The sequence below is a fragment of the Sceloporus occidentalis genome, unplaced genomic scaffold (assembly GCF_023333645.1).
Source record: "Sceloporus occidentalis isolate IW3139 unplaced genomic scaffold, rSceOcc1.0.p SCAF_1, whole genome shotgun sequence".
In the NCBI taxonomy this organism is placed as follows: domain Eukaryota; kingdom Metazoa; phylum Chordata; class Lepidosauria; order Squamata; family Phrynosomatidae; genus Sceloporus; species Sceloporus occidentalis.
In genome coordinates this window covers 144,766,688-144,779,019 of record NW_028316981.1, presented here as the reverse complement: position 1 = coordinate 144,779,019, position 12,332 = coordinate 144,766,688, and positions in this window count along the sequence as shown.

The following is a 12,332-nucleotide window of genomic DNA, read 5'->3' as shown; positions in this document are numbered from 1 at the left end:
CTATCTGCTCTCTCTCCTCTCACTTCTGTCCCATGCAAACTCCCTCTCAGCCACACTATGCAGCTCTCACTGGTGGCTGGATGAAGGGAAGTTCACTTCAGAAAGAGTTTTATATGCACCTATTTGCACATTAAGAGCAACCCTTCTGAGGGCTTTTTCACACGGAAGAGATGTATCCCCATCCCGAAAGAAGAGAAAGTGGGGCCAAATAGCAAATGCACGTAATTATGTGCTAGCTCATCACATGCAATGTTTAACACAGCAGCCATTCAAAAAGAAAAGCATAGCCACTATGAATGAATTCATCAGATCAGGTGGCTTCTTCCTTGCAAATTAGACCAAGGACCTCCCCCCCCACCCGTGACAAAAAATAAGGAGGAAGGTTGCTCTTTTTTTCCACCTTCTTTAATGCCTCTGATTAATGGCCCACAGTCCATGGCAGTCCAGCCTGCCTTCTCTGCTGGGGCACAGTGCAGAGAATGGAAAGTATGAGCCTGTTCCCACTTGCAATTTACAACGCTTTAAAATACACCGGTATCAGTTAAATCAATTCAAAATAACCCTGGTCTTATCCCGCGTTCCGAATCGCTTTTTTTTCTTCGTTCTCATTTACCAATTGATTCACTTTAAGTGATCCGCTTTCGTTCCTATTCAAATAAAACGGTGTATATATAAATAGGTTTTAGCCTTATTTCGTTCCCACTCACCATTTTGGGGCTGTCAATCAAAGCAACGTCATCATAACGTCACTTTTAAATTTCGCGGTTTGTTATAGAAGAACCAATGAGGAGGCGCTTAAAGTGCCTATGAGTCCTGCAATTATTCGTGGGGAAGGATGGTTGAGGGAGAGAAAACTGCCCAAAGCACTTTTGCTGCCTTGGAAGAAAGACCCCAGGCTGGGGGAGGCTTCTGGCAAAGCGAATTTGGGGAGCCCAAGCTGTTTCCAGAGAAACTATAGGGATGGGTTTTGCAGGACAGCATCCTCTCTTGATGTCTCCCAAGACAGCCAGGGAGAAATCCCTTCTGAGAGCCCAGAGATCAATGAAGGAGGCTGCTGGCAAAGCGAATTTGGGGAGCCCAAGCTGTTTCCAGAGAAACTATGGGGATGGGTTTTGCAGGTCAGCATCCCCTCTTCATGTCTCCCAAGACAGCCAGGGAGAATCCCTTCAGAGAGCCCAGAGATCAATGGGAGAGGCTTCTGGCAAAGCAAATTTGGGGAGCCCAAGCTGTTTCCAGAGAAACTATGGGGATGGGTTTTGCAGGACAGCATCCCCTCTTCATGTCTCCCAAGACAGCCAGGGAGAATCCCTTCAGAGAGCCCAGAGATCAATGAAGGAGGCTGCTGGAAAAGCAGGGAGGGAGCACTCTTCCCAAAGATTCTCTTTCCAGGGTTGGAGGAGAAGGCAGATTCCGTTTGAGAAAGAGAGGGAGAAAGGCTCTATCCACCCCCCCCCCCCATTGATCAGAGCCCTTCCCTGCCTGGGCGAGATCAGATGCTTCCTCGCGAGGAGGCTTCCCTTCTCTGCCTGGGCGAGATCAGATGCCTCCTCGCGAGGAGGCTTCCCTTCCCTGCCTGGGCGAGATCAGTGCCCAAGCGGGCAGGGAATGCCTCTTCGAGAGGAGGCTTCCCTTCCTGCCTCTCCTCCGTTAGAAATGGGCTCTCCCCACACAGAGGGGAGGTTGCAATCCACCGGGAGAAGCCTTGTAGTCCTTTGGCAGATGCAGGCACTTGAGCAGCCGGGACTTCAGGCGCTTAAAGCGCTGAAGAGATTAAGAGCCTGTAAACCATTAAAATAAAAAATAAAAAAAATCCTTATCTCTTATTGAAAGACCACAGTGGACAAAGGGGTGAGGGTAGCAAAAATGGCGACAGCCACGACGGATGGGGACAGAAAGGTCAACTCCCCCAAGGCCAGCCCCATCGCACTCCGCTCCTCCCATCCAGCTAACCTGATTTCAAAGGCTGTCGTTCCTATTTAAATGCTCCGGTTCCTATCCCGATTCAAGAGAAAAATGTAGGTTTGACCCTTCTATTTTTTTAACCCGCGTTAAATGACGAAAACACGAATCAAATTTATAAACCGCTGTACGATTCGATTTCTAGTGGGGATGATTGCGGGTTGCTCTAGAACTGTTCTATATTTAATTCGGTTTCTAATAGGAACGATGTACCTTGGATTCGATTTGTAACATGGAGTATAAGCAAGTGAGAACACCCCAAAGGAGAGCCAGAGCTTGGAAGGAACCCTTTTCATGTTAGCATGTCCCCTCAAATAAAGGTATCATGTTTGGATGTTGTTGTTGTTGTTGTTGTTGTTAGTATGTCCCTTCAAGCTGACTCACACGTATTGCAAGGTTTTCTTGGAAAAATGTGCTCTGATGAGGTTTGCCCTAGCTGCCCTCTGAGGCTGCCCAAGACTTTCCTTTTGGCTGCTTTTCTCTGGGAAATCACAAGAGAGGATCAGGGTAATTGTAGTTTCTTTCCAATGGGGGGGGGGGGGGGGGAATTCCAGGGCAGAGCTACAGATGCATTTCATACCACCACAACTTCGAATTGACTGCTAATTCCAGTGGGAGAGGATTTATAAATTCGATAGTTTAGCAAATTTACCCATTTTTGCAATGACATGCAATTGCATTCGTAATGACTTATGATTGTGTTCGACATCATTTGATAATCTCCTTTGAAATAACGCGAAACCCCATAATTGTCCCTTGAATGCCATTGGATTAACCTTCCAGTTTTCCTAGTGTGAAAAAGTCCTGTGTTCAGCAAGCCACTGGCCCTCTAATACAATCTCTTCTTTTGTTAGCATACCTGACATATCCCATGTTATATTTGGGACATAAATATTTTCATACCTGGAGCCAGGCATGTTCCTAAGAGGTCACAATGGCTTTTGGAATACAAGTGAATTTCCAATGGAAAAAGAGTGTAGACCCAAAGATATGTGTCAAGACCCAGGTAACACCAAAATAGATAGTGAATAAGTTTGCTGATAGCTTCATCTCTCCCCACTACACCCACAAAGTCTTTCCACATACCTTCTCATACTAAAGACAAAGGCAAAAGCAAGCAAGCCAATACTTCCTACCTACCCCCTGCTGTGTTCCCAGCCAGGTTCTCTATCCACCTATCCTGGGTTTGTCCTAAATCCCATCTTTGTTTTTGTTGCTCCAGAGTTTAAACCATCAGTCACTCCAGAATCCCATTGTTGGTTCTGTGAGAAGAACATCAAGTCTTTGTTACATTGCAAGATAGCACCTAGCAATCCTTGAAGTTAGGATCTCAGGTATAAATATTAGTCCCAGATCTATCTTCCTTGTGTGCACAGAGAGATTCAAACATATGATAGGGGTACAGCATCATCACAAGTTCATTATTCCACCTGAAACCACTGGTCGATACAGCCAAAGAAATACATTTCTTGCTGTTCTCAGGGACAGCAAGGAAAATGGAAAAGAGAAAGTTCAAGGGAACCAAGGTATGAGAATCCTAACAGATAACACCATCAGACCTCATGACTAAGGCAACCAACTGTTTGTAACCTTGGAGCTGTCAGGATGTAATCAAGTTTGCTGATTAACGAAAAGCCAGGATGTAAGAGGGCCATGATGCTGTTCTGTGAAAGAATTCTCATGCCCATTTGCACATGGTAAAGGTAAAACAAATTGATTTTTCAGTAGATTTGGCATCGATATCTTTATTCTTATCCACTTGAGCATATACAATCTTCCCATTTATGTGCTGAGTAGAAGCAAAATAACAATGATTTTGTTCAAAGAGAATAGGATTTCCATATTACCATAGCTTGGGAAGGTTTTGGGGGGTGGGCAATGTAACTCCCAAAATCACCCATGGGGTTCCCTGGGAATTGTGACTCTCCAAATGTAACTGTGATTTTAGATGTATGCTCAGATGGACTGCAGATTTTGCTTGGAAAATGGCAAAAAAGATATTCTCCCAATTCCAAAGAGTATTCCTATAGACAAGACATTCCTCTAAGACAAGACACAAACACTTTTTAGTTTGTCCTTATGCTGTAAGGTTTACCCTGACAATACGCAAGTAAGTTATACTTTGACCATTGTGTCCTCATTCACACATAACAATTTCTAGAAATAATATATATTTGGGAGGTGGAGTTTAGATGCTTTTATTTTATGTTGTAGTTCACTACAGTTTGTCAGAAGCTGGCTGATTTTTAAGACAAATGCTTCAATGTATTTAGTACCATTTTGCCTTCACGAACCTAAAAGGAATTTTACTTGCCCAGCTTGAACGAACACTCTCATGAAGATGGCTTCATCAAGACAATCACTTCCAATGTCTAAGCACCATTGTTAACACTGACTATAATTCTGGCCCCAGACAACATCACAAAATATGGTTAACTAAAGGGGAAACTTCCAAAATCCTTCTCACATCCAAGCTGGAAGCTCAGGGTGGCTTGCACATGATACTACACAGTTTTCCACAAGTCTGGGGGAGCTCCCAGATGTTTCCAGTACACAACTTCCAGCCTAAGCAATGGTCAGGGCTTATGTAGGACCAAATATTTTCAGGGATCCAGTCTAGGAAATGCTAAGACAGAGTTTAGCATGATATGGGAATATATCACAAGGAGCTTTTGGGTGGTTTTGTAGCTCAGTTCCAGCTCACTTCTTAAGTGATTGCACTTCCAACGATGCGGTTTCATGTCATAAAGGGACTGTTTTATCAGACGCCATTGATTTCTATGGGAGTGCTTGCGAATTGCTTCAGCAATGTTTCTGAAGTCACCCCTCATTTTGATAAAAACAAGAAAAAAAGTGATTCCAGAGAATTCTCTTCCAGGCTGCCTTCGATTTCACTGTGATTTGTTCTGGTGTGGAAAAGCACTCCGATGCCACCCTCCTTGGCCCCTGCTTCCTGCTCCGTCATTCCTCTCCTCCTCCTTCTTCATGCCATATCCTCCTCTCTGCCAACCAGCCAATCCCATCATCCCCTGCGTCCTCCTAGACCCCGATCTGCTCCCCTCCTTCAGCCTCCCACCAATCCCATCATCCTTGCCTCCTCCTAGACCCCCATCTGCTCCCCTCCTTCCACCAATCAGATCATCCCCTGCCTTCTCCTGGACCCCAATCTGCTCCACTCTTTCACCCTGACACCAATTCCATCACACCCTGCCTTCTCCTAGACCAAGATCTGTTCCCCTCCTTCACCCTGACACCAATCCCATCATCCCCTGCCTTCTTCTAGACCCCAATCTGTTCCCCTCCTTCACCTTGACACCTAACCTATCATTCCTGACTGCTCCTGCATCCCCATCTCACCCCCTGTGCCACCTAACCCATCATCCCCTGACTGCTCCTGCATCCTGATCCTGGATCCAGGGACCCCCAGTGACCTATCCCACCATCCCCTGTCTTCTCCTGCATCCTGATCCTGGCTCCAGGGACCCCCAGCGACCTATCCCACCATCCCCTGCCTTCTCCTGCATCCTGATCCTGGCTCCAGGGACCCCCAGCGACCTATCCCACCATCCCCTGCCTTCTCCTGCATCCTGATCCTGGCTCCAGGGATACCCAGTGACCTATCCCATCATCCCCTGCCTTAGATGACAGCTAAGGAGGAGGCAGGAAAGGAGGGCAGCGCCAAGGGTGCTGATTCATATCGTTGACCCCTCAAAGTATGCTCTGGTGTGGTAATACAATGTGCACTCACTCCCATTTGCTTGAGTCCACATCATGTGACTGGCTTGGAATCGAACTGACTTCTCTTCTCCCTCACTTCGGAAGGACAACAGAAAGGCAACCAGGTGTGGAAAAACATGACGTTTTAACCTCAATTGCTAGAGAGGAGTGACTCTGGATCTGGTGTGGAAAAACATCACACTTTGGATTGCTAGAACAGGAGTGACTGTGGATCTGAACTGCAACCCTCCCCATGTGTGATAAGGTCCATGCAGATGGAACCTGCTAGGGACAGATCTAAGCTCATTCAGTGAATTCCATGGATTGATAGTAGGGATTTGATACTGCCTGCATTTCTTCTTGTTCCTACTCTGGTAACCTCTAATTTCTGGGGTGCCTCTATACTGTAGAAATAATGCAGTTTGACACCACTTTAACTGCCATGGCTCCATGTTATGGAATTGAGGGCTTTGTATATCTCACCTTTTCTGTCAGAGAGCTCTGGTGCCACAACAAAATATAATTCCTGCGATTTGTAGTTCTGTGAGTCATCAGAACTCTTTGGCAGAGAAGACTAAAGACCCTGTAAAACTATAAATCTCAGAATCCCATACAATGGAGGTACAGCACCTAAAGTGGTATCAAACTGTATTATTTCTACAGTGTAGATGCATCCCTAGTGTGTTTCACTGGCTGTCTAACATAGAAGGGCTTATAGCTCAAAGTGTGAGAAATCCTGTTTTATAGCTGCTCACTTGCTCTCACCATTCCCAGACAGCAGCACAGTACATTGTTCATTTATTCCCAGACTTACTCCTATACCAGTTCCTATCAACACTGAAACTGCTTTGCTATAATGTAGCCAAGGCTTTAAACACTTTGGCTTCAGTTTCTTTTATTGTAGCCTAGGGCATCTGCCAGTTAAATTCTACTAGCCACTCCACACACTCACCTCCCTGAACTGTCTTATATTGGAGCCCAAACATACAGTCCTCCTATTATCACATTAAAACACAAGAACACACACTCACCACAGAAAACATTATTAGGATTACTTGCCAACAGTCCATGGCTACGATCCAATCTGCTTTCAAATAGCTCCACCAACACTCAAATCCTCACACCCCCGAAGCAAACCCAACCGCCGTATAAGCCGAACACGCATTACTCTGTGCTGTGAAGGAAACCTTTGTTGATGCAGTAGTTTTTAACCCGTTCTTGATTCCTTCAGACATTGGCTTCTAAAAAATAGGTTGAAATCAATAATTGTTGATTAATTAAATGAATGGGGTATTGTTCCCCATTCACAGTTTCTTTCATTAAGTTTCTGGAAACTCCAGTATGCTACAGAAAGCAATCTGAATAACATACTGAATTGGTCTTACAAATAGTTTACCATTTAACAACTATCTAGAAAGCACAGGACTTAGAATATGTTTTAAAATTTAAAATACCAATTAAAGGGGGGTTTAAGACTTCGAATCACAGTATAATTCAGAGGCACTGGAGATAAATCCTTCTGATTGTATTTTACCAGGCCAGTATTCTTCCTTTATCAATTAATACAAATAAATGGAGGGAAGCATTTTCTCCATACTATACAGGCAGGGCAGTGTTCGTGAAATGTATCTTGAAAACCTGAAGATGGCAGATCTACAGTCCTCATTTCTACTAAATGATCATTGTGCACATACGATGAAACCGTTCCTGGAGAGGACCTATTAAATCAAGCTCAATTATTCATATTACCTCCTTTTCTCATGCGAGAAAAGTCAACATTTGCAAAGGTTATTTTTATGGAATGCAGTACCCCTAATCCCCTAGCCAACATAGGTTAGCTGGGGATTTGGGTGTCTGGGAAACTATGATCCAAAAAAGTAATTTTTTCCAAGCCCTGGACAAAATTCTACCAGGCAGATTTGACGTGGTCTAATGTAGCACCTGGTGGATATTGCTCTGTCCCCCAAGGAAGATAAGATTTGTATTAACACTGGATGCCTCCTGAATGGATAAATACATTGGCCCAAGATATTGACTATTCACTACCAATACTGGTGACACTGAATGAGCTCCACCCCTTTCTCTAGTGCTATTCAGTCAGCTACAGTCCCACGCAATCTCCAAGAACAAGTACTTGGGGACCTAAGTGGCACTACCCTATAATAGATTTCCTTACACCGAAATCTTTACCCTGGAATTCAAGCTAGAACTTCACATACATGAGAAATCGATGCCCTGCTGTTTTACAGGGAAACTACTGAATTATGGAGCTAGGCTACAATTAAGGTAGAAGATAACAAACTGCCAGGCTGTGAGGCATTTATTGCCACATATTTGGGAATAAGTGGTCATATCCATTTCCACCATGGGGCACAGGAGGGGTGGAAATTCCATTTGACATAGGCAACAGTATCACCAAAAAATAAGAATAATGGCTTAACACCACTCAAAGGATATGTGGCCACTTCACATGCTCACCTCATGATATCACATTGTCTGCACACAGTTAATAGGAAAGTTTATGCCCAATACAATCTGTTAGTCTTTAAGGTGCTATAAGGCTCCTTGTTACTTTCGGTGCCACAGAGTAACACAATGATTACTACTCGCCTTCCTGAACATTAAAGCTATTCAGTGTACATAAAAAAACACCCACCAACACAACCTCATAACATGCACTAATACTGTACGCTTTTAGTCAATGTTAGTTAATTAGAAATTAATCAAAGGAATTAAAAGATTACAAGAATATTACAAACCTTGACAAATGCATAGTTAATAGCATCTGCAAAATTTATTCAGTAAGTATCTAATAATTATTTTCTTAGATCAAGGCCTGTTTCAGAAGCTGGGCTCATAATCTTCTGTTCAGCAAAGTTCTGAACAAGAGTGTCTCCTTCTGTTTCTTGTGAAGGTATTTATTATTCTTCCTTACCTTCTGCTACATTTCTTTAGCATAAATTCTTTTTTAGCCTTGAAGAAAAGACAAGAGATGCATTTCAGATGTCCAGGCCAAGTAAGTTGTGTCTTGCTTCATCTTCTGAACTGTATCTTCAAGAAGATCTGATGGCTTTGTAATATGGGATGTTAACCTGATTTCTCCACAAGTAAGGATCTTTTCTGGTCTTTGGTATAGAATAAAGCCACTGCAGTTGGTTTCTTCTTTTGTCAACCCTGTCTAAATGCAGCTGGTCTTCAGCAAGTGTTCCAGAAGCCAACTAGGCCTTCACTGCAGGTAGCTTTACCAGATGATCATTGAGTATTTACCATGAGCCAGGGTTCAGATTGCCAGCTTTGAAAATCAGATGCTGAAAAGATGACTTTCAAAACAAAACAAAAGAGAAAAGAAAAGCCTATTCCAAACAGAGAACTACCCTGCTCCCTATCAAATGGTTTGGCCATTATGATAAGCTTGTTTTCTAGCCTAGAAAAAGAGCCAAGCTTAACAAAATTGATTGTGCCAATCCTGCAGACAGGCCTGAAGGACAACTCAAAGCAGGTGGGTTGGTAATGCAAAGAGCCATGGCAGGCAGTAAGCAGCTGCTGCTGCTGTCCTTCCAGCAGAGAGGAAGTGAGGCTGGAGAGTACCTCCATCTGATCTTTTATAGTGCTTTGTTTATTAGCGATGTGCCCCTATTTCATAAAGCAGTGTTTGCTAGAGAGCACATGAAGGAAGGAATGATGAAGATGACTATTAGCACTAGTCCAAGGACACCTTTTCTTAAGCCTCTTTCATAGCAGCAGGCATGGAGAAACAGCCTAGCAATTGTTCTCTCAAATGTCACCTTTGTGTGTAGGCCACTGTGCCGGCAAAGCCATGCTCTTGTTGGAAGGAGCTTTTCCCCCCCTTCATTAAAAAAAAAAAAAATCAACTTTGCTATTCTTAACATATCTCCAAAGAACCTCAACTGACAAGGGATGCTTTTCTTCTTTTCCCAGCTGCCCCCTTCATCCTCCTCCCTCCTCTTTTCTTTTTCCTTCTTTGCACAGTTTGAACAATTTGTCTCTGTTCTAGCACATTCCTGCAGCCCATTCTTTAGGTGCCCTGCATAAGATTTACACTTGGTGGAAAACGGTGAGCACAGAAGGAGGGGGAGTGGAAGGTAATACAAGGCCTACATTTAGATAGAGCAGGAAAGCGAACCTAATATATTCCAAGATTGTTGTGCCATCAATTTAATACCTGAGCAAGGAAAACAAAGAGCCTTCAGAGAACTTGTGACCCTTCCCCCATCCTAAAAGGAAATGAAGAAAAGATAAAAGAGGGTTGAAAGTAAAGGCACAAACATAATTAAAACTATCCAAGTAATTTCTTGAGGGTACAATATATGATGAGAGAGAAGCTCACAGGTTAATTGCACTGCTGGCATTATTAAAATATTTTGGCATGAATGAACTGTCCAGCACAACGTTTTCCAAATTCTACTGAGATTGGCTATGATGGATATTGGAAATAAGCACTGCCACAGAAGAAAATATGCACATATTCTATTAGTTTTTTTAAAATGCTTGAAAATGTAAGCTGATAATCACTTGGATGAACTTGCATTTTAAACATTTGATGAAATTAATGACAAATTACCTCCAGAAACCAACAGACAAATGCCGTCAACAAGTAACAATAGTGTCCATCCATATGGTTTATGCTTTTTGGTACATTTGAAATTAAGAAGTAACATTCGTAAATTTTTAAAAGCTAAATAAACACACCAGTCTAATTTATGGAATAGAGGACATCTGATGACACCAAAATAAGAGGAATAGCTAATACCCCAGAGGACAGAGTCAGAATGTGCAGAATTCCATGGAATCCATTGCAGTCCCCACAGCACTGTCGGAATAACTGTGTAAAGCCAAATGGAGGATCTTGCCTCAAAAGCTTCCAAGAGCTAAAAATGCAGAGTAATTTAAGTTTCCAAAGGCTTCAGCCTTTACTAAGGAAACAAAAATATTGAATATCAAAAGTGTCAAAGCCAAGCCTACTAGGGTCTAGTTTTAAATTAGTAGAGTAGTAGAAATGTGCTCTTATATAACTATGCTTTCCTAAGAACTGAAACTGACTCCAAAAAAACAACAAACACATAGTTTACAGTTTAAAACAAAAGTTTACTAATGGCTTTGATGGACGAAGCAGAGAGGACACAGCAAGGCAGCAGCCTTGCCAGGGACATCTCTCCTCCCTCCCTGGACGCTGTGAGTGCCCTGCCTGGGGCTTTAAAAGGGAGGCCCCCTTCCACCTCCACACGGACGAAGCAGAGAGGACACAGCAAGGCAGCAGCCTTGCCAGGGACATCTCTCCTCCCTCCCTGGATGCTGTGAGTGCCCTGCCTGGGACTTTAAAAGGGAGGCCCCCTTCCACCTCCACACGGACGAAGCAGAGAGGACACAGCAAGGCAGCAGCCTTGCCAGGGACATCTCTCCTCCCTCCCTGGACGCTGTGAGTGCCCTGCCTGGGGCTTTAAAAGGGAGGCTCCCTTCCACCTCCACACGGACGAAGCAGAGAGGACACAGCAAGGCAGCAGCCTTGCCAGGGACATTTCTCCTCCCTCCCTGGACGCTGTGAGTGACCCGCCCAGGAAACAACTGCGGGTATAGGAGGACACCTAATTTTGTTACTTTTGGGGATAAAATGAGATGTTATAGACACAAGTGGAAGGGAGGGAATGTATAGATTACTTTTGTTTTCTTTCTCTCTTTTTTCCTTTTCTGCTGTAGTAGGTGAATGTCGGACCGAAAGCTGAGGGGGACGTTATCCCAACTCAGTTGAAGTAAGGTTTGGGCAAGGTTTGTAGAAAGAACAGAAATTGTGTTAAAATTTACTTTTTTTTGTTCCTATCTAATAACAAACTGTTTGACCTAACTGTAAGCAATACATAGATGTTGCATAATGATTAATAGGGAAAGAGAAGTATAAAATAACCTTGCAAAGCTCCCAATTGTAGCAATAAGGGGACATATACACTTCTCAAACAACAACAGAGGGAGCATCCCTTACATTACTAAGGCCCTAGGGCAAAAGTGACGCCCACCTTTTTAGTTTTTTTTTTTCTTTTTTAAAATTAAGGGTACAAATCTGTGGAGAACAAGGGGAGAAAAATAATAGAGCGGGAATCACAACAGAAGAAAGGTTCTTGACTGAAAATATAAATCATAACCCTTAGGAGTTAAAAAAATACAAACAAATATACAAACAAACAAACAAACAAACAAAAAAGAAACAAAAAAAGAAAAGAGAGATACAACATGAGCATGGAACTTGAGGAACAACATACTCTTCAAGAAACAGAGGAAATTACAGAAGCAAAAGACACTGCTGGAACAGAAGCTCAGAACATTAACAATTCTAATAGCATCATTCTCGAAGAAATCAAAAAACTAAGAGCAGATATTAGAACTGAAATTAGAGCAGAAATCCGTCAAGAGATTAAAGAATGGAAAGAGGAAATAAGAACTGAAATACAAAAAGAAATACAGGGGCTCAAAGAGAGTCTAACAGGTATGGCCCAGGAAATATGCAAAAATAAAAAAAAATTCAGAAACAGAGGTGAAAACAGCTAGAATTGAAGAAAAGATAGAACAAATAGAAGAAATACAAATGCTGGATGAAAAATATAAAACGTTAATGGAGATAAGAAACAAAGAAAAAACTCTGAAAA